Source organism: Notamacropus eugenii, chromosome 3 (assembly GCF_028372415.1).
Source record: "Notamacropus eugenii isolate mMacEug1 chromosome 3, mMacEug1.pri_v2, whole genome shotgun sequence".
NCBI classification, from domain to species: domain Eukaryota; kingdom Metazoa; phylum Chordata; class Mammalia; order Diprotodontia; family Macropodidae; genus Notamacropus; species Notamacropus eugenii.
The window spans coordinates 375869931-375894783 of NC_092874.1; the positions used below are offsets into that span (position 1 = coordinate 375869931).

A 24853-nucleotide genomic window follows, 5' to 3' on the forward strand; every position below is an offset into this window, starting at 1 on the left:
TAGATCCCTAGGGCCTATTCACCTTCACAGCTCAGCTTCTAGTTGCTATGACTAATCCTTCATTGAATCCACAATTGGCTCTCTCCTATGCTTCCAAGGGTCATACTTCTTTAAGCAACTTCCTGCTCTGACTGTCTTTTAACACTCACTCTGCTCCCTGCTGGAAGTAGTATCTCCTACTGAGCAAATAGATCCCCTGCAAGATGCCAGGCTGGGGCTGGGGGAGGGGATTGGGGGAAGGTGGGGACAAAGGCAAAGAAGAGGCACAAATCCCCTCCTACCCTCTATTGCTCTCTGGAAGAGGCGCAGAGGTCACATTCCACCAAGTTGTTTCCCAGATGGACTATCTCAGCTGCTCCCAGGGTTGGCCAGCTTAGGATCTTAAAAAGTCACCAAGGGAAAGGCCAATCTTCAGCCAGCCAAAGACAAACTATCCTTTCAGTTTCACGAGGAAACTGCTTCACACTTTGTAAAAGGATAACAGGACACAGACATGGCTTTACACTTGGTTTAGCACATTAACACCTTGCAGTTTCTCTTATCTACACCTTTTTGTTATTTTTTTGACAAGCTGGAGCTAACCCTGACACTTCCCCTTACAGATACACATACGTGTGAGTATAAAAAGACATGTGTACATACAGATATAAACTATGTACTCCTTGAGGACAAGCACTATTTCACATTTCTCTTTTTATTTCTATTGCTTCAGCACAGTATTTGGCAAGTAGTAGTTGGCCACTTGACAAATATTTGCTTTCTTGCCTTATTAATTTCCAAGTGCCTCAGGCATCTCTCTAGAATTTAGCTGACAAATCAGAGATGGAGAGAAATATGGTAAGTGAATTTTCTGCCTTGATTGATCCTTCTTGAATTCCAGTAAGGATAACTGTACTGTCCACTTACAGTGGACAATGACAAAGTCAGTCATTGAATGATCATTTATTAAATGATTACCATTTGCTAAGTACTATCACTCAGTACCAGGAGCTGGGGATACAAAAAAAGACAAAAACAAAACAAAACAAAAAATCAGTTCGTGCCTTCAAGGACCTTACATTCTAATGAGGATGGAGAAACAACATGCAAGCAACTTTGTATATACAAGAAATATACAGTGTTGTGATGCAAAATTTTTATAGACCTTAAATAACAATAGAAGTGTGTTGTTCCATAAATGTGAATCATTTATTGTTATGGTGATGATGAAATTCGGGGTCGGGGGGGGGGGGTGGCCGTGTTGGTTCCCATTTTGGACTTTTTTTGAGACTTTTAGCTCTGTAATTTCTTCTTATGCTCTGACCAATTTCTTTCTGAGTTTTCTTTTATATGCCTTTCAGACCAGAACAGTTTGTAATATTTTCTTCTTTATCTGAGCAAAGGATTTGTCTAAAATCTACCTACTCTCAGTAAAATGTCATATATCTTAGGGATTTTCTCAACCAACTTAATTTGAGGACTGATATATGGCCATCCTTAATTCCTTCCTGTCTAGGCACCTAAATAGAATGTGTACTGAAAATCTCTTTATTATTAGAAAAGGCTAAGGCAGCCTAGCAGTTACAGATTTCAAACTGTATTTGATGATGGTAATCATCAAAACAATTGGTACTAAGTAAGAAATGGTGGTGGATCAGAGGAATAGATTGGGTACACAATATATAGTAGTAAATAACCATAGTAATCTAGAGTTTGGTAACCCAAAGATCCAAGTTTTTAGGGTAAAACTCAACATTTGACAAAAATTGCTGGGAAAACTAGAAAGTAGTTTAAAAGAAAATAGGCATAGACCAACAACTCACATCATATACAAAGATAAGGTCAAAATGGAAAAATAAGTGCTGATGATAAAGGGTGACATAAATAAAGGGAACATGGAAAATTGGCCTGTCAGATCTATGGCTAAGGGAAGAGTTTATGTCTAAATAAGTGATAGAAAGGATAACAGGAAGTAAAAGAGATGGTTTTGATTACAAGAAATGTAAAAGCTTTTGCACAAACAAAACCAATGCAGCCAAAATTAGAAGGAAAACAGGACACTGGAAAAAAAATTTTCAGCAAGTTTTTCTGATAAAAATCTTTCTTCTAAAAAATATAGGGAACTGAGCCAAATTTATGTTAAAAAAAAATATGAGCCATTCCCCAATTGATAACTGGTCAAAGGGTTTGAACAGGGAATTTTCAGAAAAAGAAATCAAAGCTATCAACAGACACATGAAAAAAATGCTCTAAATCACTACCAGTTAGAGAACCGCAAATTAAAATGACTCTGAGATGCTACCTCACATCTGTCAGATCGGCTAACATGACAGAGAAAGAAAATGACAAATACTGTAAGGGATGTGAAAAAATTGGGACACTAATGAATTGTTCACAGAATTGTGAACTAGTACAACCATTCTAGAGAACAATTTACATATCTGCCCAAAGTGTATGTATGCTCTTTCACTTGACAATACCACCTCTAGGTCTATATCCCAAAAGAGATTAAAGAAAAGGGAAAAGGACCTATTTGTACAAAGATATTTACAGCAACTCTTTTTGTAATAGAAATTGTAATAGAAATTTGTAATAGAAATTGAGGGGATGCCCATCAATTGAGGAATGGCTGAACTAGTTTGTGATAGAATACTATGAGAAATGGTAAGCAGAATAGTCTCAGAAAAATCTAGGAAGACGTATACGAACTGACACAAAGTAAAGAGAGCAGAATCAAGAGATCATTGCCCACAGCAGCAACAATGCTAAGGATGACCAACCATGAAAATCCTAGCTACTCTGATCAAGAAAATGATCCAAGACAGTTCCAAAGGACCCATGATGAAAAATGCTATCTGCTAAGCTATCAATGCTGAGTGAAGTACACTTTTTTTTTTTTACTTTCTGTGTTTTTATTGTTTTATCTTGCTTGCTTTTGTTTCATTTTGCTTCTTTTCCAACATGGCTACTATTAGGGAATTTTTTTTTTAATTAGGTAGGACTGTGCTTAGGACCAAAGCACAATTTCTGAAACAGATTTCCTTCTATTGACAAGAACATGTTTAGCTGCCAAATCTGTAAAATTTCTTACCCTCCCCACCCTTTTCCCTCTTTTAAAAGTTTGATGGATATCTTTCATGGCAAAAATTTCTTTCCCAATTCAATCATTACTCTTGTTCCGCTTGCTTTTGATTTTAGGTGACATATAAGTAAAGTTGCCAAATCCTTATAAAACTGATCACATTAAGATGCCTATTGCCCCTTGTGGATAACACATTAGGTCTTCCATCAACCAAAAAAAAAAAAGCCTTTTCAATAGAAGATCTTATGATAGATGTACATCCACAAGTCATTCATTGTCTTCAACTTTCACCTTTTTGTGAACTAAATTAATAGGGATGACTAATATTTGTATAGTGAATGCAAGAACATGTGAAACATAGTCTAGGGGGAGGAAACCAAAGAATAGGGCCAAAAAGCAATCCAAACTTAGCCACTATTCTAGTTCCTTGGAGAACAACTTTACATTCACTATTGCCATGAATAACATTGAAAATACTTAGCATTTGAATGACTCTTTCTCTTTAAATGGTTTAGAAAACATATTTTTACAGTTTAGTGGATCTATGATCTCAGAGATGTATATGTTTCTTCTAGCAGGACATAACTATCATTCTGTCTCTTTCTATCTCCTCTCTATCTTCTACAAATTCTTGTTCATTTCATAAATCCTCCACTGGAAGGGATACACTAAAAGCATTCCTCTGTGCCCTTTAATATTTTCTGGAGATGAATGCAGGACTTGGGCTGTCTCTCTTGCTCTGCAAACTACCCACCTTCTTTTCCAGTCATATACATCCTTGATAATCTTTTACATTATTTCTTGCATGGCAGTCATCAGAAATAATATGAACCAGGATATTTATGCTCACCATTTGTCTTTCCTTTCTCTTCAAATTCTTCTAAGATGGTGATTGTCCATGAAGTACAGCCATATAGTACCAAAAAGACAATCTTGGAGGTAGAATGGTGGATTTCTGTGACAGGGAATAGCTTAGGATCACAGAAAGCCCAGAATCACTGCAAAAGCAATTTCTCAAATCTAAGATCTTTTCCCCTGTTATGCAAGTCTAGCCCAGATCATTACATCTGCAGTTAGCTCTACAAGATATGTGTGCAACAAAGGGCAATTCATTTAATTGTCTGTTATAATCTGAGTAATACAAAATCTTGATCCATTTGTGCTTTTCTGTATTAGGTTGAAGTTTTTTGAGTGCTTAGAGATATCATTTAGGATACTTTGCATTGTTCTGAGGATAGATTCAATCAGGGCAATGCCATCCACAAACAGGATCAACTGAACAACCTCTCCTCCTCTAAGGAAATTCCTTTTTAGCTTGTACTCTGCAGAAGGGCATTTCTCAGGGCAGAGGCAAACACTTCTGATGAACATGGAAATCTTTCATGAAAATGAAATGAACATGAAAATGCCTCAATTGGCATTTCTAATCATCATAAGCAAAAAGCAAAGTTATCCCTGTTGTGAATCTTCCAAGGACTCTCCTATGATTTTAACATATGAGTAACAGTTAAAGGGGCACCTATAACACAGCAACTGCTGCATTACATTTTCCTCAGAATTAATGTATTTACTTTTGTATTTATATTACGTATTTACTTTTATCCATTTCCCATATTTTTGAGACTACAGCTTATTTAATAACTTGAGTTGAAACTATTATGATCACATGCATTCTACTCCTCCATATCATTTCTTCCCATTTGGTATTTATTTTCACTTTTGTTCTAAATCAGGGCTTAGCAAAGTATAGCCCCAAGTCATATCCAAAAACTATAGACCTACAAAAATAGGTACTTGCCCAGTTTTAAATAGTCAGTAATCTGATTGACCACAAAACCTACAATGACATTTACATTATTCCACATTAATTGCTATGTGAGATCTAGCCAGTTTCCTTTTGCCCTGCTATGAGATGCTTATGTCCAGTGTTTTTCCAGTTATCTCACTGAAGATGGTAATTATGACAAAACAAGAGTGAAGGTTCTCAGTTATCAATAAATCTTTGCATTCTTACATTTCCTTAATTCCAAAACATATTTTTCCCAACATGTTTTTCCTGCCCTCCCTGTGGTCATCTTTACATTGAAGTCACCAAGTATCTGGGCATGTGATGACTCAGTTTACTAGAAGAATTATGTCCAAAGTCTTTGTAGAATTCCTCTTCATCTTCTTCAACACATGTTGATCCAAGAAATGAAATTATCTACATGTTGTTTTATTTTCTTATGCCCATCATGAACACTGCAAAGCAAGGTGATCTATTAAACCATGAAATTATATCTTTATTTTCTTATAGTGCAAAAGGAAATAAAGGTCAACAACTCTGATATGTATCTTTCAGAGAAGAACCTCTCACCTGTCCAGGAATTTGTTTCTCCCCCTTAGGAATTCTGATCAATGCCATCAATGTTCAATCATGATTCCAGAGGACTGGTAATGAAGCATGCTGCCCACTTCTTGACAGGTGATATACTCTAGATTTAAAATGAGACATACATTTTTTGATATAGCCAATATGCGTTTTAGTTTTATTTGACTAAGCGTATTTGCTACCAAGGTTTTTTTTTTTCCCTCTTCTTTATCTTGGAGTGGTAGGAGGAAAAGAAAACAAATGCTTGTAAATGTTAAAAATTTAAAAGTTTAATTCCTCTCTTTTTAAAGTTTAAAAATTTTATTGATGGCCTTTGTTTTTATAGTACAGTCATTTCCGAATACATTTCCCCCTCCACTCCCATATCCCAGTTAGTCTTCTCTAGTAACAAAGAAAAACAGTTCAGCAAAATTCACTGATGCAGAGGCTCATAACAACAAATGAAATAATTCTGTGGCCATAGGCATGCCACCCCCTCCAACTTCTTTGAAGAAAGAAGATACATTTCCTCATGCTTTTTCCTGGGTACAGATTTATTTTAGTGGTGTAGTTTTCATTTGCATTATTATAGTTATTTCATATGTTGTTTGTTGGATTCTGATTCCTTCACAATATATCAGTTCATTCAAATTCCACTTCCTGCCTTCAAGGCGCTTGCATCCTAACCAGGGGAAATAGTTTGTGTATATGTAAGTATACCAGTAAAAGGTAAAATTTGTATGTGTTCAAGAGGCATCAATGCAACCAACTAAACTTACTTAATAACTATTTACATTCAAATTAGTTAATTACAACCTATAACAATTTTGAAATCATTCCCAGTGTCCCCATCAGGATTATTTGTCCATTCATTCTCGGTAGGATAAACTATTTGGAATAAGTGTCTACGTATACTTCATTTTATAAATCCTACTTAGCAAAAGAAATATCAGAGCTTCAGTTTCCTGCATGTGAAAGACAGAAGGGATTTGAATTAATGCTAGGCAGCCTCTCAACCAAAGCTTTAGTGACCAATTGCAATTTCTTTTCTGGTCATTCTTCAATATTAAAGTTGTTTGAGCAGCCATAGGGCTTGCTACCTTTCAGATTTGTCTTAAGTCATGAGTATATTACTCCTTGGGGAGGTTCTTTTTCAGTTGACTCTAACTAGCTGGATATGATATCAGATTAAACCATAATTCATAAATCTCATAGGGAATAATGTCATTTACTATGTACACACAGTGTTTCAGGATTACATTTGTTGGCATTGGGAGAGGTTGCTGGATTGTGGATTCCAGCCACTTTTGCTCCAGAGGGATTAATTTAAAATATTGACCATGCTAAGGGGCTAGAAACAGCCAACAAAAATATACACACTCTCTCCAAGATTTCAGTACTGTCACCCAGGACTAGCAAACACCTTCTATTGGCAGGACTTTTAAATTCTGAAGTTTATGGTTTGTTTCTTTTTCATTCTAAAGCTGATAATTTGTTTCTCTTCTGATTTTTGATGCTGCATCTGTTTCATTCTTGTTGGTATAAATGATGTTTTTCAGTTCATTCTTTCAATCATATTGACTCTGAAAGAATTACAGTAGCACTCTTATAACTCGAGTTACTGTTACATGTATCCGGATAGACTAGAGATCGAATTTAGATAGACTAGGGATTAAAAACATAACAGCTTCATACAGGGGAAAGGTAAACATAAAATGGTTAGCTTGTAATGTGGGTTCTTGTCCTGTCCTAAGACACTAGAGTTATAAAAGAAGGTCCTCCTCTTCCCTCTCCCCAGGCTTCAAATGCATGACAATTTGTATTAGTCAATATGCACAGTAGTCTTCAAAAGATGCAGTAGTAATGTGTTCTAAGCAATGCATACTGGTTTATTCGTGAAAATACAGGGGGCAAGCTTTGCCAAATCTTGCATGAAAATCAGTTAAGTCCCTAAACTTCTTTAAAGCATGAGTGCCCTTTTTAAAAATCCTACATATCAAAGTATATCAAATAGATTAGATCTTTACATGGATCAGATTGATTAGTGTGGTGTGAGGGGAGAAACATGGACTTGGATTCAGAAGTCCTTGATTCAGATCCTGACTATTTCTTACAACTTTTGTGACCTAGTACAATTTATTTTACTTCTTTGGGACTCAGTGTCTTCATACATAAAATGGGGATAATAATACTTATGCTACTTATTAATCCCCCCTAGTTATTTTAGGGATCAAATAAGATATTTGTAGAGTGTTTGGTACATTGCATAACATTATATAAATGTTAGAGGCTATTGGTCTTGAAGGCATGGGGGTGCACAAGGGAGTTGCTTCATGCTAGGTTAGAAGCAGCGCTACAATCCCACTCCTTGACACATTTGAAGGCTTGTCTTGTTAACTATATCTCCAGATTCCAGGCAGTCTAGCAGGTGTACTCAGGAATTACAAAGAAAAAAATGAAAAAAAAAAACATGCTCTCTCCAATTCACTCAAATGCCAAATTTTCTCCCATGTAATATGCTTAATGTGTGTGTGCATGTGTGTATGCATGTGCAATTTTATATGCTTACAAGAAGAAGTAGGGCAATTAATATTAATACCTCAGGGCAATAGTCAATTCAATAAACATTTATGAAGTGTTAACTATGTGCCAGGCACAGTACTAAGTGCTGGAAATACAAAAAGAGGCAAAAGAAATCTGTATCCTCAAGGAGCTTAGAGATTAATGGAGATGATATACAAATAAACATATATAAAACAAGTGATATACAGGATCAATAGGAAATGATGAAGGGAAGGGAAAGAGGGAAAGTACTGAAATTAAGAGGAGCTAGAGAAGGCTTCCTGTAGAAGGTGGGATTTTTAATTGGAACTTAAAGGAAAACAGAGATGTTAGTGGTCAGAGATAAGGAAGAGCCCTCCAGGCATGGGGGTCAGAGAGAAAAATGCCCAGAACAGAGATGGAGTCTCTGCTTCAAAGAGCAGTTAGGAAGCCAGTGTGATTAGATCAAAACATACATATTGGAGAGTAAGGTATAAGAAAACTGGAAAGATAGGATGGGAGTAGGCTATGAAGGGCTTTGAAAGCCAAATATTGTATGTGATCCTAAAGGAAATGGGGAACCACTAGAGTTTATTCAGTAAGGGGTGATGACATTATTGGACCTCAAAAAGATCACTTTACAGGCTTAATGGAGGATGGATTAGAGTGGATAGAGACTTAAGGCAGGCAGACCCACCAGCAGGTTATTGCAGTAATCAAGGTAGGACTATATCAAAATGCAAAAGGTAGGAAAAGCATATTAGATATGAAATTGGACTTGGAGCTAAGACAACCTGCATTTCAATCCCACCTCACTCACTTACTAGCTATGTGACTCCGAGCAAGTCACTTTAATTTCTTTATGCCTTAGTTTCCTCATCTATAAAATGAAGTGGCTTCTAAAATCCCTTTTAACTCTAAATCTACGATTCAACTGTATAAAAGAAAAGCAAATTTGTGATATTAAGTTCAAGACCTGTTAGTGTATAAATTGGTAAAAAATCAAATACACAACAAAAATCAAGTGATTTGAGAATGTTACGTGGTGCTGTGCTTACTTAAGATATGTAAAAACTGTCCTAGCCTTATTGGCATCACACTTAGCAGAAATGGGAAGAATGCTGGATTTGGAGTCAGAGCACCTGAGTTTTAATTCCAGCTCAGCTACTAACTATGTAGGGGATCTTGTATGACCTTAAGCAAGTCATTTCTTGGCCTCCATTTCCTCAACTATAAAATTAAATGGTTGAATTAGATGACCTTGCATTCCTCTAAATATGAAGATAGATAGAAGGATGGATGGATGGATGGATATATGGAGGGGAGGCAATCAGAGTTAAATGTCTTGCCCAGAGTCACAGAGCTAGTAAGAGTGAAGTGGCTGAGGCCAGATTTGAAGTTAGATTCTCCTCACTCTGGGGTTGGTGCTCTATCCACTGCACCATCCAGCTGCCCCATGAACTTATATTTTTCTAGAAGATATTATATCAAAAATCATGGGTTAAGTGAGTTAATTAGAATAATTCATATTTTTAATTAAGGAGAATAAATGGGTTAAGTTAACTTGGTAGAGGTTGTGGTACAAAATACAACACATATTAATCATTTTTTTAAATGATTAGTATGAACGTTTCTACTATAGAATCAGATTATTTGAGGAAGCATTTGCCTGGTAACTTTAGGGAAAGCTAAACTTGGATTCTAAATTTTCTCAGTCTTCTTTGTGAATATTGCCCACAAAAATATGTTCTAAACATGCAAAGGCAACAAAACCATAGGTGAATGTAAGCTTTTGTAATATTTGACTGAAGAAAATAATATAAGTTTTTCAACTATAGGGATCATAGACATAGATAATAAAATAATTTACATAGATAGTCTACCCCTCTTTCTTAGTATCTTGAAAGGAAAAGATAAATTCCCTACTTAGTATCTTGAGAGGAAAAGACACTTCAAGGCATTAAGGTAAAAGAGAGAAAATGGTTCTAAAAGGGACCAGAAAAGAGAGAAGTAATATTCATTTATTGTTAGATAGTGAAGAAAGACAGGATGATGTAAGAGAAAAAGCATTAGATTAGGAGTCAAGAGATGTGGGTTCTAGTCTCATCTATCTCACCTAGTATGTGACTTTGGGCAAGTCAATAGAGACTTCAATACACTGGTGATGAAGCACACCTCTCACTTTTTGACAGAAAGGAAATGAACTAAAGATGCAGAATAGGGTATGCTTTCTCAGACATGAGCAATGTGCTGATTTGTTTTTCTAGATTACACATATTTGTTACAAAGGGGATCTTGTATGAGTAATTGGGGATGTTAAGGAGGGTAGGATTTGGTGATAGTGGATAATTTTTAAGACAGTATCAATAAAAATGTTCTAAAATATTTAACATGTATACACATACATATACAAACACACAAACTAAAAAACATACACACTAAAAAAATAGGTACACCCATACACATATACTTCCTAAACATATAAGCTGCATATACGTTCAGAGTTTGGTTCTTATAAAAGTCTCTCTTTTAAGAAAAAAATATTAATCAAATGTATTGTTATTGATTGTGTTAGATATTTTCAAATTCCATGTAAAAAATTTTAACATTTGTTTTTTAAAAATTTTGAATTCCAAATTCTCTACCTCTCTGGAGAAGGCAAGCAATATAGGATCAACTTTACATGTGAAATGATGCAAAGCATATTTCCATATTGGTCATGTTGCAAAAGAAGGCACATAAAAACACTAGAAAATAAAATTTTAAAACTATGTTTCAGTCTACATTCAGAATTCAAAAGCAGTTAAAATAAGGGACCAGAACACAACTTATTGTCCTTCAGCTAAAGTAAAAATAATCTGGGGGGGGTGGGGGGGCGGAGCCAAGATGGCGGAGTAGAAAGACACACATACACATAGCTCTGAACCTACAACCCACAGAACGGCTACAGGGAAGTAACTCACGGTAAATTCTGCACCCAGAGGCCACAGAACATTGGAGCGAGGGAGATTTCTGTTCCAGAGAGACCTGCAAACCTCTCGCAAAAGGTCCTTCACTCTGCGGACTGGGCGCCGGGACTGGGAACTGAGTACAGCCCTGCCATGGCCGCGGCACCGAGAGGAAAAGATCCAAACGGACTTTAGGGATGGGATCTCCAGCGGCCACGCAGGTCCCTCCACCCACAGAAGGACCTGCAAACCTCTCGCAAAAGGTCTGTCGCGTTGCAGACGCAGAGCCCAGCCCAGACCTGCCGCAGCCGCGGCACCAAGAGGTACAGATCCGAGCAGGCTTCAGGGACGGGATCTCCAGCAGCCGCACAAGTTCCTCCACCCACAGGTGATGGGGGTTGGTGAGAGAGTCTCTTTGGCAGGTCGAGAGGGGAGTGAGGTGCCCCCATAACTCAGGGCCCCTCAGGAGGTAGAAGCTGAGAGGCAGCGGCGGACCGGGGCTCCCCAAGGGGGAAGGAGCCTGGATCCATTATGGAAGGTCTGTGCATAAACCCCCTGAGGGAACTGAGCCTGAGAGGCGGCCCTGCCCCAACCTGAGCACCTGAACTTAATCTCACACTGAATAGCAGCCCTGCCCCTGCCAAAAGCCCTAAGGCTGGAAGCAGCATTTGAATCTCAGACCCCAAACGCTGGCTGGGAGGATCAGGAGGCAAGGTGGGTGTGAGGAGAATATTCAGAGGTCAAGTCGCTGGCTGGGAAAATGCCCAAAAAAGGGAAAAGAAATAAGACTATAGAAGGTTACTTTCTTGGTGAACAGGCATTTCCTCCCTTCCTTTCTGATGAGGAAGAACAATGCTCACCATCAGGCAAAGACACAGAAATCAAGGCTTATGTGTCCCAGCCCACCCAATGGGCTCAGGCCATGGAAGAGCTCAAAAAGAATTTTGAAAATAAAGTTAGAGAGGTGGAGGAAAAACTGGGAAGAGAAATGAGAGAGATGAAAGAAAGGCATGAAAAGCAGATCAGCTCCCTGCTAAAGGAGACCCAAAAAAATGCTGAAGAAATTAACACCTTGAAAACTAGCCTAACTCAATTGGCAAAAGAGGTTCAAAAAGCCAATGAGGAGAAGAATGCTTTCAAAAGCAGAATTAGCCAAATGGAAAAGGAGATTCAAAAGCTCACTGAAGAAAATAGTTTTTCCAAAATTAGAATGGCACAGATGGAGGCTAAGGACTTTATGAGAAAGCAAGAAATCACAAAACAAAACCAAAAGAATGGAAAAATGGAAGATCATGTGAAATATCTCATTGGAAAAACAACTGACCTGGAAAATAGATCCAGGAGAGACAATTTAAAAATTCTGGGACTACCTGAAAGCCATGATCAAAACAAGAGCCTAGACATCATCTTTCATGAAATTATCAAGGAAAACTGCCCTGAGATTCTAGAACCAGAGGGCAAAATAAATATTCAAGGAATCCACAGAACACCACCTGAAAGAGATCCAAAAAGAGAAACTCCTAGGAACATTGTGGCCAAATTCCAGAGTTCCCAGGTCAAGGAGAAAATATTGCAAGCAGCTAGAAAGAAACAATTCAAGTATTGTGGAAATACAATCAGGATAACACAAGATCTAGCAGCCTCTACATTAAGGGATCGAAGGGCATGGAATAGGATATTCCAGAAGTCAAAGGAACTAGGACTAAAACCAAGAATCACCTACCCAGCAAAACTGAGTATAATACTTCAGGGGAAAAATTGGTCTTTCAATGAAACAGAGGATTTTCAAGCATTCTTGATGAAAAGACCAGAGCTGAAAAGAAAATTTGACTTTCAAACACAGGAATGAAGAGAACCATGAAAAGGTGAACAGCAAAGAGAAGTCATAAGGGACTTACTAAAGTTGAACTGTTTACATTCCTACATGGAAAGACAATATTTGTAACTCTTGAAACATTTCAGTATCTGGGTACTAGGTGGGATTACACACATACACACATACATAGAGACAGAGTGCACAGAGTGAATTGAAGAGGATGGGATCATATCTTAAAAAAAATGAAATCAAGCAGTGAGAGAGAAATATATTGGGAGGAGAAAGGGAGAAATGGAATGGGGCAAATTATCTCTCATAAAAGAGGCAAGCAAAAGACTCATTAGTGGAGGGATAAAGAGGGGAGGTGAGAGAAAAACATGAAGTCTACTCTCATCACATTCCACTAAGGGAAAGAATAAAATGCACACTCATTTTGGTAGGAAAACCTATCTCACAATACAGGAAAGTGGGGGATAAGGGGATAAGCAGGGTGGGGGGGATGATAGAAGGGAGGGCATGGGGAGGAGAGTGCAATTCGCGGTCGACACTCATAGGGAGGGATAGGATCAAAAGAGAATAGAAGTAATGGGGGACAGGATAGGATGGAGGGAAATATAGTTAGTCCTATACAACACAACTATTATGGAAGTCATTTGCAAAACTACACAGATTAGGCCTATATTGAATTGCTTGCCTTCCAAAGGGAAGGGGTGGAGAGGGAGGGAGGTAAAGAAGTTGGAACTCAAAGTGTTAGGATCAACTGTCGAGTAATGTTCTTGGCACTAGGAAATAAGAAATACAGGTAAAGGGGTATAGAAAGCTATCTGGCCCTACAGGACAAAAGAGAAGATGGAGACAAGGTCAGAGAGGGATGATAGAAGAGAGAGCAGATTGGTCATAGGGGCAATTCGAATGCTTGGTGTTTGGGGGGGGGGGGGATAAAAGGGGAGAAAATTTGTAACCCAAAATTTTGTGAAAATGAATGTTAAAAGTTAAATAAATAAATTTAATTAAAAAAATAATCTGGGGTAATGATCATAAACTCAGACAAAGTAAAAGGAAAAATAGACCTAATTACAAGAATTAAGTAAGGAAACTAGATCTTGCTAAAAGGCACCATAGACAATGAAGCACTATCAGTATTAAATATATATATAACAAATGGCATAGCATCCAAATTCTTAAAGGAAAAGTTAAATGACTTATGGGAAGAAATAGATATAACTATACTAGTTCAGGAACTCAACTTTCCCATCTCAGAGCTAGACAAATAAGAAAAAAGATATAGAGATGAATAGAATTTCAGAATAATTAGATATGGTAAACCTCTGGAGAAAATTGAATGAGGACAGAAAGGAATATTCCTTTTTTCTCAGCTATACATGGCACCTTCAAAAAAAATTTACTATATATTAGGACATAAAAACTTCTTAACCAAGTTGAGAAAAACAGACATATGAATTGTACCCATTTCACACAAATTATATACAACAAAGGGCTGTGGAAGCAGAAATCAAAATTAATTTGAAACTAAATAACCTAATTCTAAAGAATAAGTCAAAGAACAAATAATAGAAATAATCAATAATTTCATTAAAGAGAGTGATAACAGTGAGAAAACACACCAAAATTTGTGGGATGCAATCCAAGTAATGCTTAGAGGAAATTTATATCTCTAACATGTAGATCAATGAAAAGAGAAAGAGCAGACAAACAAATTGGGCATGTAACTAAAAGAAAAACAAATTAAATATCCCCAATAAACTCCAAAATGGAAGTCCTGAAAAATCAAAGGAGAAATGGATAAAATTAAAAGAAAAAAAAACAACCAAAAAAAACCCCTAAATCTCAAAACATTGAACTAATAAATAAAACCAAAATAAAATAAACAAAAAAGTTGACTTTATGGGAAAAGAATAATAAAATAAACAAACCTTTGGTTAATTTGATATTTCTAAAAAGAAAATCAAATTACCAGTCATCAAAAAATGAAAAAAAAAAGATGAAAGCACCAATTAAAGCAATTACTAAGAGTTATTTTGTCCAATTACATGCAAGGAAAATTGGCAATCTAAATGAAAAGAATGAATATTTTAAAAAATATAAATGGGCCCCAATTAACAGAAGAAGAAACAGGACACTTAAATAATCCTATCTTAGAAAAAGAAATTAAACAAGCCATAAATGAACTCCCCAAGAAAAAAATCCCCAGGACCAGATAAATTTAGATGTGAATTCTGCCAAAAATTTAAGGAACAATTAATCCAAATATTATATAAACTACTTGAAAAAAAATAGGTAAAGAAGGCACCCTACCAATTTTTTTTTCTGACATAAATGTGATTTGTCACAAAAACAGGAAGAAAAGTATGGATCAATTTCCTTAATGAACAGTGAAGTAAAAAATTTAAATAAAATAAAAGAGATGACAGCAATATGTCACAAAAATCATACACAATGTCCAGTTAAAACTTCTACCAAGAATGCAGAGCTGATTTGATATTAGGAAACCTATTGGCATAATTGACCATATTAATAACAAGAGCAACAAAATTCATACAGTTCTAACCACCGATGCAGAAAAAGCTCTTGACAAAATACAATACCCATTCCTCTTAAAAACATTAGAAAGCAAAGGAATCAATGGAATCTTTCTAAAAATGATAAGCCCTATCTATCTAAAACAAAGAGCAAGCATTATTTTATGAAGATAAACTTTAATAAGATTGTACCCATTTCAGACCTTAGGGTGTACAACAAAAATTATATTCAACAAAGAGCTGTGGAAGTGGAAATAAAATCAGAGAGGAAGCAAAGATATTCATTATCACTACTATTATTCAATATTGAATTACAAATGCAGGTTATAGCAATAGGACAAAAAAAAAGAAACTGAAGGTATCAAAATAGGCAATGAAGAAGCAAAATTATCACTCTTTGCAGATGATATGGCATGATACTTAGAAAATCAATTAAAAAACTAGTTGAAACAATCAACAATGTTAGCCAATTTGCAGGAAATAAAATAAACCACAGAAATCAATAGCATTTCTATATACTCCCAACACCCAGCAGGAAGAGATACAAAGAGAATTTTCATTTAAAATAATTGCAGATAACATAAAATACTTGAGAGTCTATCTGCCAAGGCAACTCCAAAGACTATATGAATACAATTACAAAACATTTTTCACACAAATAGACATCTAAACACTGGAGAAATAGTTCTTTCTCAGGGGTAGAACAGGTCAATTTAATAAAAAAGACAAATCTACCTAAGTTAATTTACTTATCCAGTGCCATACCAATAAAACTACCAAAGAATTATTTTATAAAGTTAAAAAATAGTAACAAAATTCATCTGGAAGAGCCAAAGGTCAAGGATATCAAGGGAATCAACAGGGGGAAAAAATGTGAAGGAACGTGGTCTACTAGAACCAGATTTCAAACTATATAACAAAGTGGTGATCATCAAAAGAATCTAGTACTCCCTAAAAAATAGAATTGGTGGATTAGTGAAATAGAATAGGTACATAATACACAACAGTACATGGCAATAGTAAACTAGTGTTTGATAAACCCAAAGAGTCAAGCTTTTGGGGCAAGAACTCAACATTTAGCAAAAATTGCTGGGAAAACTAGAAAGCAGTTGGAAGAAATTAGGCATAGACCAACATATCATGTTGCATGCTAAGATAAGGTATAAATGGATAATGATTTGTGCATAAAGGGTGATATCATAAGTAAATTAGGGAAATTAGAAAAATTAACCTGTCAAATCTATGAATAAGGGAAGAATTTATGACCAAACAAGAGACAGATCATAGGAAGTAAATTTATGACCAAAAAAGAGGATCACAGGGAGTAAAACAGGTAATTTTGGTTACATGAAATTAAAGTTTTAGCATAAAGTAAATGAAGGTGGCCAAAATTAGAAGGAAAGAAGGAAACTGGGGGAAAAATTGTGAAGCAAATTATTTTCTGACAAAGGCCTCATTTCTCAAATATGTAGGGAGGGAACTGAACCAAATTTATAAAAATAAGAGTCCTTCCACAATTGATAGTCAAAGGATATGGATAGAAGATTTTCAGAAGAAATCAAAACTATCTATAATCACGTTTAAAAAAAAAGTTGTAAAACATTGTTGACTAGAGAAATGCAAATTAAAATAATTATGAGATATCATCTCATACCTGTCAAATTGGCTAACATGACAGAGAAGAAAAATGACAAATACTAGAGGGGATTTGAAAAAACTGGGACAATAGTACATTGTTGGTGGATTTGTGAACTATTCCTACCAATTTGAAGAATAATTTGGAACTATGCTCAAAGGGCTATAAAGCTGTACAGACCTTTTCAATTAGCAATACCCCTACTAGGTCTTTATCCTAAAGAAATCAAAGGAAAAGGAAAAGGATTTATACGTACAAAAACATTTATAGCAGCTCTTTTCATGGTGGCAAAGAACTGAATACTGAAAGGATGCCCATTAATTGGGGAATGACAGAACAAGCTGATTGTGATGGAATACTATGGTGGTATAAGAAATGACAAACATTACAGTCTCAGAAAAACTTGGGAAAACTTTTACGAACTGATTCAAAATGAAGTGAACAGAACCAGGAGAACATTCTACACAGGCATAGCAGTATTGTAAATATAATCAACTATGAAAAACTTAGCTACTCTAATTAAGACAATGATCCAAGATAATTCCAAAGGACTCATGGTGAAAAATACTATCCAACTGCTAAGAAAGAACTGATGAACATTGAGTGCAGATTGAAGCATAACTTTTTTACTTTCTTCATTTTCTTGGGAGGGGGAGGTGCATTTTTTTTTGCAACATGGTTAATATGAAAATATGTTTTGGGGGGCAGAGCCAAGATGGCAGAGTAGAAAGATGGCATATACTCTAGCCCTTCCCCCACAGCCCACAAAATATCTGTAAAAATGACTCTCAACAAAGTCTAGAGCAGCAGAAGTCACAGAACAACAGAGCAAAAGAGGTTTCCAGACAAAGGTAACCTGGAAGGCCCACAGGAAAGGTCTATCTCACTGGATGATGAGCTGAGTGGAGTATAGCCCTGGCCACAGGGCACTGGGAGGAAAAGGACCTGAACAGACCTATGGGCAGAGTTCCTAGCAGGGCAGATTCCAGATACCTGAACCCACAAGCTACAAAGAAAACTCCAAAGGTCAGTAGGGGAGGGCTTTTCCAGTTGGGCAAGAGGGAGAGGGGTTTCTCTAGCAACAACCCCAAGCAATGGCAGAGATCATGGCAGCAGACTGTAGGCAGCTACAGAGGCCGGGAAGCAACCTGGATCCATTGTTCAGGCAGCTCAGCTTAAAGCCTCTGGCAGTAGGGAGCTGCTAATCTAAACCCCAGCTCTGAGCAATGGCCAGCCCCACCCAAAGCCCAGGGGAACAGAGCAACTGACTTTAATCTCTTGACAAAGGATTCAGAAGTCAAGTAACTGGCTGGGAAAATACCCAAAAAGGGGAAAAAAATAAAACCATAGAAGGTTACTTTCTTGATGAACAGGGGTCTCCTCCCATTCTTTCAGATGAGGAAGAACAAGCCTTACTGTCACAGGAAGTCAAGGCCCCTGCCTCCAGGGCCTCCAAAATGAACTTAAACTAGGCTCAGGCAATAGAAGAACTTGAAAAACGAGTTAGCAGCTTGCTAAAGGAGAACTAAAAAAGATGCCGAGGAAAATAACAACTTTAAAAATAGACTTACTCAATTGGAAAAAGAGCTCCAAAAAGCCAGTGAGGAGAAGGAGGCATAAAAAGCAGAATTGGCCAAATGGAAGAGAGAGTTCAAAAGCTCACTGAACAAAATAGTTCTCTGAAAGAGAGAACTGAGTTCAGGGAAATGAATGACAATGAGATAAACAAAGCAGTTAGAAAATAAAACCAAAAGTTTGAAAAAACAGAAGATAATGTGAAACATCTCATTGGAAAAACAACTGACCTGGAAAATAAATCCAGGAGAGACAATTTAAAAATTATGGGACTACCTGAAAGCCATGATCAAAAAAGAGCTTAGACATTTTCTTCCATGAAATTATCAAGGAAAACTATCCTGATATTCCAGACGCAGAGGACAAAATAAATATTGAAAGAATCCACCGATCCCCTCCTGAAAGACACTCAAAAAGAGAAACTCCTAGGAATATTGTGGCCAAATTTCAGAGTTCCAAGGTCAAGGAGAAAATACTGCAAGCAGTTAGAAAGAAACAATTCAAATATTGTGGAAATACAATCAGGATAACACAGGATCTGGCAGCTTCAACATTAAGAGACTGAAGGGCTTGGAATAGGATATTCCAGAAGTCAAAGGAATTGGGATTAAAACCAAGAATCACCTACCCAGTAAAACTTAGTATAACACTTCAAGGGAATAAATGGTCATTCAATGATATAGAGGACTTTCAAACATTCATGTTGAAAAGACCAGAACTATATAGAAAATCTGACTTTCAAACACAAGAATCAAGAGAAGCTTGAAAAAGTAAACAGGAAAGAAAAATCATAAAAGACTTTCTAAAGCTGAACTGTTTACATTACTACATGGAAAGAAAATATTTATAGCTCTTGAGATTTTTCTCAGTATTTGGGTAGATGGAGGGATTGTATACACACACACACACACACACAGAACAGGCTGGGTTGAATCAGAAGAGATGATATCCACAAAAAAAGATATAAAATAAAAATTAAAAGGTGAGGGAGGAAAATACTTGGAGGAGAAAGGGAGAAATGGAATGGGGCAAGCTATAACTCATAATAGAGATAAAGAAAAATCTTGTTCAATGGAGGAGAAAAGGGAGAAGGGGACAGGGGAAAAGTGAAGCTACTCTCTCCACAGATGGCTTAAGGAGGGAATAACATGCCTACTAAATTTGGTATGAAAATCTATCTTATACTACAGGAAAGTAGGGGAAGAGGTGACAAGTGGGGTGAGGGGAATGACAGAAGAGAGGACAAATGGGAGAAGGGAGTAACTAGAAATAAACACTTTTGGGAAGGGACAAGGTTAAATGAGGGAATAAAAAAATAAGGGGGAATAGAGTAGGATAGAGGGCCATGTAGCTAGTATTACACAACATGATTATTATGGAAGTCTTTTGCAAAACTACATGTATATAGCCTGTATTGAATTGCTTGTCTTCTCAGTGAGGATGGGTAGGGAGGGAGGGAGGGAAAGAAGTTGGAATTCAAAGCATTAGAAATGAATGTTGAGAATTATTAAATCTATCTTGCCCTACAAGAAAAGAGAGAAGATGAGGAAAAGGGAAGGGTAGGGTGTGATAGAAGGGAGGGCTCATTAAAGGAGGAGATAATAAAACACAAGGTATTAGGGAGTGCAGGGAGGGGAGAGATGGGGAGAAAAATTGGACATGTTACAAAGTGATGTAAGAGCAGTTAGTATTAAAGCAATTGACTGAATTAATTACTGAGACTAAATCAGAGACATCTTTAGTGTGGGGAAATGAATTTGAGTCTAAGTCTCCTAGAGGCAGATAACTTTGGGTAAAATTTAGCATTGATGGAAAAGTTGAGGTTTTAATGTTAAATTTGATTTTATGATTGTTATTTAAGCAGGAACTAGAACAGGTATAGAAAGGCATGTAAGCCACTTAAGACTTGCCTCAAAAGATGTTCCTTAGCCAACGTGAAATTGTAGTCATATCTGAAACCTGGTTATTGGAGCTTGCTATTGTAAGATGCTATGGGACTATTAAGTGACTGTTCTTCCGAGTCTGAGCCTCCAATCCCTGATGCCAATGAGCCTGTGAGATGCTGGTATGAACTGAAAAATGTGATCTTATGGGAAGGGTGGGAGAGCAGCTGTTCAGCCTGGGCTGAGGTAGGATTCTCCTGACTCAATTTCTCCATTCACACCTGGCAGACTCTAAGCCTCACTGAATGCAAGTTGACAATCTACTCCTGCCTGAAACTGACATGTAGTTAGGGAGATATTGTTTCCCTGCATTGTCCCTACTCTTAGTGGCAATTTCCTATAGTCAAAAGGTTTGTAAGCTTAATACCAGATCTATTAAATTACAGATTGTTGGTAGGGGAAGATCCAAGGTCAAGTCTAAAATTAAGCTATTAGGCTTAGGACTTTAGACCAACAACAACAAGTTAGGGTCCTTTAATTCTTAGTAATACTGTGGAGACAATTAGGTCAAGGGCTTATGAAGTTAGCATAAATAGTTATTATTTATGTCTCAGTTGGTTAACGTTAAAAAAAAAAAATCCATTTGTGGTCTATATTGCAAACGCTTTAAAAGAAATATCCCCTGACCAAAAGTTGGAATTGTGTTATGTGATATGAACTGTGTTAAAAATGAAAAATAAAATAATAATAATAAAAAAAGAAAATATGTTTTGCATGATTTCACATGTATGATCAATAGCATATTATTTGCATTCTCATGAGGTGAGAGAGGGAAGAAAAAAGAAAAAGAAAATTTAGAACTCAAAATTTTTAAAAACGAATATTAAAATGTTTACTTGCAACTGGAAAATATCTAATGAAATAAATAATGTATCTATCTATCTATCTGTCTATCTATCCATAATAAACTCTGTGTCCCTTCTAAAATGTATCCCTTGTCCTGTGTCAATTTATTGGTGTCATTTCCTCTGTATCATTCACTCAACATGTCCAGTGAAATTTACTCACCATATATTTTATACTCTTAAAAATCAGGCTCCTTGTGCCTTCTATAACGATAATTACCTGATGTGATAAACTAAAGCATGGTAAAGAATTTGAAGAATGTCAGAATTGAAAAATACCTTTTTGATCATTTAGGCCATGGATTCTTAACCTTTGCGTGGGTGTGTGTCATGGCCTTGTTCTATAATCAAGTGAAGCCAAACAATCCCTTTCAGAATATTTTTTTTTAAAAATTATAATTGAAGGAAATGTCAAACTGCAGTTAGAGGTCAATGAAAATAAGGATATAAGTTTTTTCCCCAGCCAAGGACTTGCTGATAAAAAATTAGTCACAGTAATCCAATCCCTTCTTTTTATAGATAGGAAGGCTAGAGGAGACCCTAGGTCCCCATCACTCTCCCAGTTTCAAAGGAACTTTTTTCTTTCCAAGGGTAACACAGCTGCCTTTCAACTATAGACTTTAGGACACAATGCCACTCTGCTTGAACTGATCTTGGACAAGTTACAAACTCTTTGAACTGCATCCTCCTCATCTGTAAAATGGGATAATAATTATATGTTCTATAATGATTATATTATAATTAAATGTGAAATATAATTGTATCATAATATGACATAATATATACCAGAAAATAACAATATTTGCAGTGTTCACCTCTCATAGAGGTTATCATGATGGTGAGAATTTCAGATTATACCTGAATGGAAAATAACTCCAATGAATAATAATAACAAAATAAGCTTTTACAGAGCAGTTAAAGGTTTGCAAAGCAATTTATATGCTTTAACTCGATTGATTTTAGCAAGAACTTTGTGAAGAAAGTTCTATTATTATCCTCATATTACAAATGCAGACATTGAGGCTGAGAAATGTTAGATGACTTGACTCTGGTATTTAAGTTAGTAAGTATCTGAGGCAGGATTCAAACTCAGAACTCCAAGTCCTACACTCTATTTATTGCACCAGTACATGCTGGTCAGAATGATATTTAGGGAACATTGGACCTTGTATTTAAAAGACACCATTTAGACTGTCAAGAACATGCTGGACATTCCTTACACGGAATCATTCTTTTGAACTAAGACTAATGTTGTAATCATCTTCTAGGTTCTTCTCTCCTTTAACCCCTTGGGCATAAATAGTTGTCAAGTCCCACTGATTTTTTTCCATAATATCTCAAGTTAATTAAGCCCTTTCTATTCCCACCGGCATCATTAGAGTTTAGACCCTTATTCTTTCATCTGGAATATCAAAAGTCTTCTTATCGGTCTTTTTAACCAATCTTGCCCTTACTCCATCCTCCCCCAGTGAATTCTTCATATCACTGAGAAATTTTGACCTATTAGCTCCTCTTTGTTAACTGAATTCGTATAAATATAAACTTCATCCTTTTCATATTATTCTATACTACTCCCCTTCACTTTTTTCTCCAGTCAAACTTTCTGTCCCAGCCACACTGTGTCTCCTGTTCTTTCTTGCCCTTTCCTATCATTGTGTTTTTACTCAGGTGTAGGGTATGTTCAGGGACCTTTGGTGTGAAGGCTGCCAAAACCTTTTCAAGGCTGCTTCCCACCTTTGGTGTCCACCTGTTCCACCTAATTCTCACCTGTGACTCCAAGAAGCTGTAGCATGCACAAGCAGCCATACTCCAGTAAACCATTTCAGCAGATAGGCTAAACTGGGATGAGGATAACAGAGGGATCTTTGTGTTATAACAAGCATGTGAAGATTTCCCATGGTGGAGTGAGTGGATAAGAATAATTTGTTCCAATGGTCATGAAGGCAGTTGAAGCAGGTGCTATGGAGCCCTTAGTGCTTGGTTAGACATTGAAGATGCCAAGATCATCCATTGCATCTTGAGCCGTCACCAGTTGTCTTGACTCTGTCTTGCCACTGGACAGTGATGACTCTGGAAGAGTGAGGCTGATGACTTTGTACAACTATGCATCACTTAAATCCAATTTATGCACAAATCAAAAGATGTCACCCATACCATTTTACTATTTTTACCTATCTCAAAGTCCTGTGACTACAAGCAAGTGATGAAGTAGCAGGTGCAGATACACTAGGAAATGTAGTTGTCTTCTCACTGGAAGCAGCAGTGCAACTCGGTAGCCCCCAGGCATCTGAGCAGCCTTTTAAGGATTGCACTGCTCACCTCCTGGTGTGAGGAAGGGGGCTAGAAAAGGTGCTCTAAATATTGCCTGCTTACCCAACCCTGGACTGATTATTGCGGCAGGCAGGGAATCCCACTATGTGGTTGAAACACAAAAAAAATATGGAAACATCTGCAAAAATGATTTCACTCACCATCAGCACATAGAACATGTGCACACAAATAGACAACACAAAATCCAGTAGACCTGAAAGAAGAATTGCTCTTGTTGCAAGAGAACTCAACAGGTATTGTATACAAATAGCAGCCCTGAGTGAATCAAGGTTTGCAAATGAAGTCCAGCTTACTGAAGTTGGAGCTGGATACACATTTTTTGCGGAGTGGGTGCAGTGAAGGAGAGTGCCATGATGGTGGCATGGGTTTTGCAATCAAAACCAATCTAATCAGCAAGCTGGCATGCCTGCCAAAAGGAGTAAATGACAGGCTCATGACAATGTGATTGCCACTCACAGGAAAACATCATGCCACCATCATCAGTGCCTATGCCCCCACCATGACAAACCCTGATGAAGTCAAAGACAAATTTTATGAAGACCTAGAGACCCTTATTGTCAATGTGCCAACAGAGGACAAGCTTACAATTCTAGGTGACTTTAATGCTAGAGTAGACTCAGACTACCAGACTTGGCAAGGAGTCCTAGGGAGGAATGAAGTTGGAAACACAACAGCAATGGTCATTTACTGCTGAAGACTTGTGCATCACATGACCTTCTCATCACCAACACTGTCTTCTGTTTACCTAAATGCAAAAACTTCATGGATGTGACCTCGCAGATAGATTGTGATTGTAAGGAGAAGAGACAGACAAGATGTGAGAGTGACAAAGGAAATGTGTGGTACAGAGTGCTGGACTGATCATAGACTTATCCTTTCCAAGCTAAATATTCGCATTCATCAAAAGTGCTGATCCCAAGGCAAAATGACTACCAGAAGAATTAATGTCAACAAATTAGAGCTCTTCTCTGAGCTTGAACAATTTGCTGCTGACTTGAAGGGAAAGTTGAGCCAACACACAGTTGGAGCAGAAAAGGAGTGGGCAGAAAAGGAGTGGGCAACTTTCAGAGATTTGGTGTACAGTACTGCATTTGCTCATCTGGGTCAGAACATTCACAAACACCAAGACTGGTTTGATGAAAATGATGGGGAAATTCAGAAGCTGCTAAATGAAAAATGAGAACTCCACAGGATTTACCAGGAAGATAGTTCCCCCACCTCTTAGAAGGCAGCATTTAATTCCATCAAAAGCAAAGTACAAGCAAAG

At 36.9% G+C, this 24853-nt stretch overlaps 1 long non-coding RNA gene across 2 annotated transcripts in view; it reads right to left on the bottom strand.

Moving 5' to 3' along the window:
• Positions 1-24853, bottom strand: part of LOC140497011 (uncharacterized) — a 72324-nt gene that overhangs the window by 34542 nt on the left and 12929 nt on the right. For both annotated transcript variants that reach the window (XR_011964499.1, XR_011964498.1), the window contains exons 3-4: positions 5418-5535; positions 3912-4016 (exon numbers count right to left, since the gene is read on the bottom strand). This is a non-coding gene — a long non-coding RNA (uncharacterized lncRNA). The remainder of the gene's footprint in view (positions 1-3911; positions 4017-5417; positions 5536-24853) is intronic.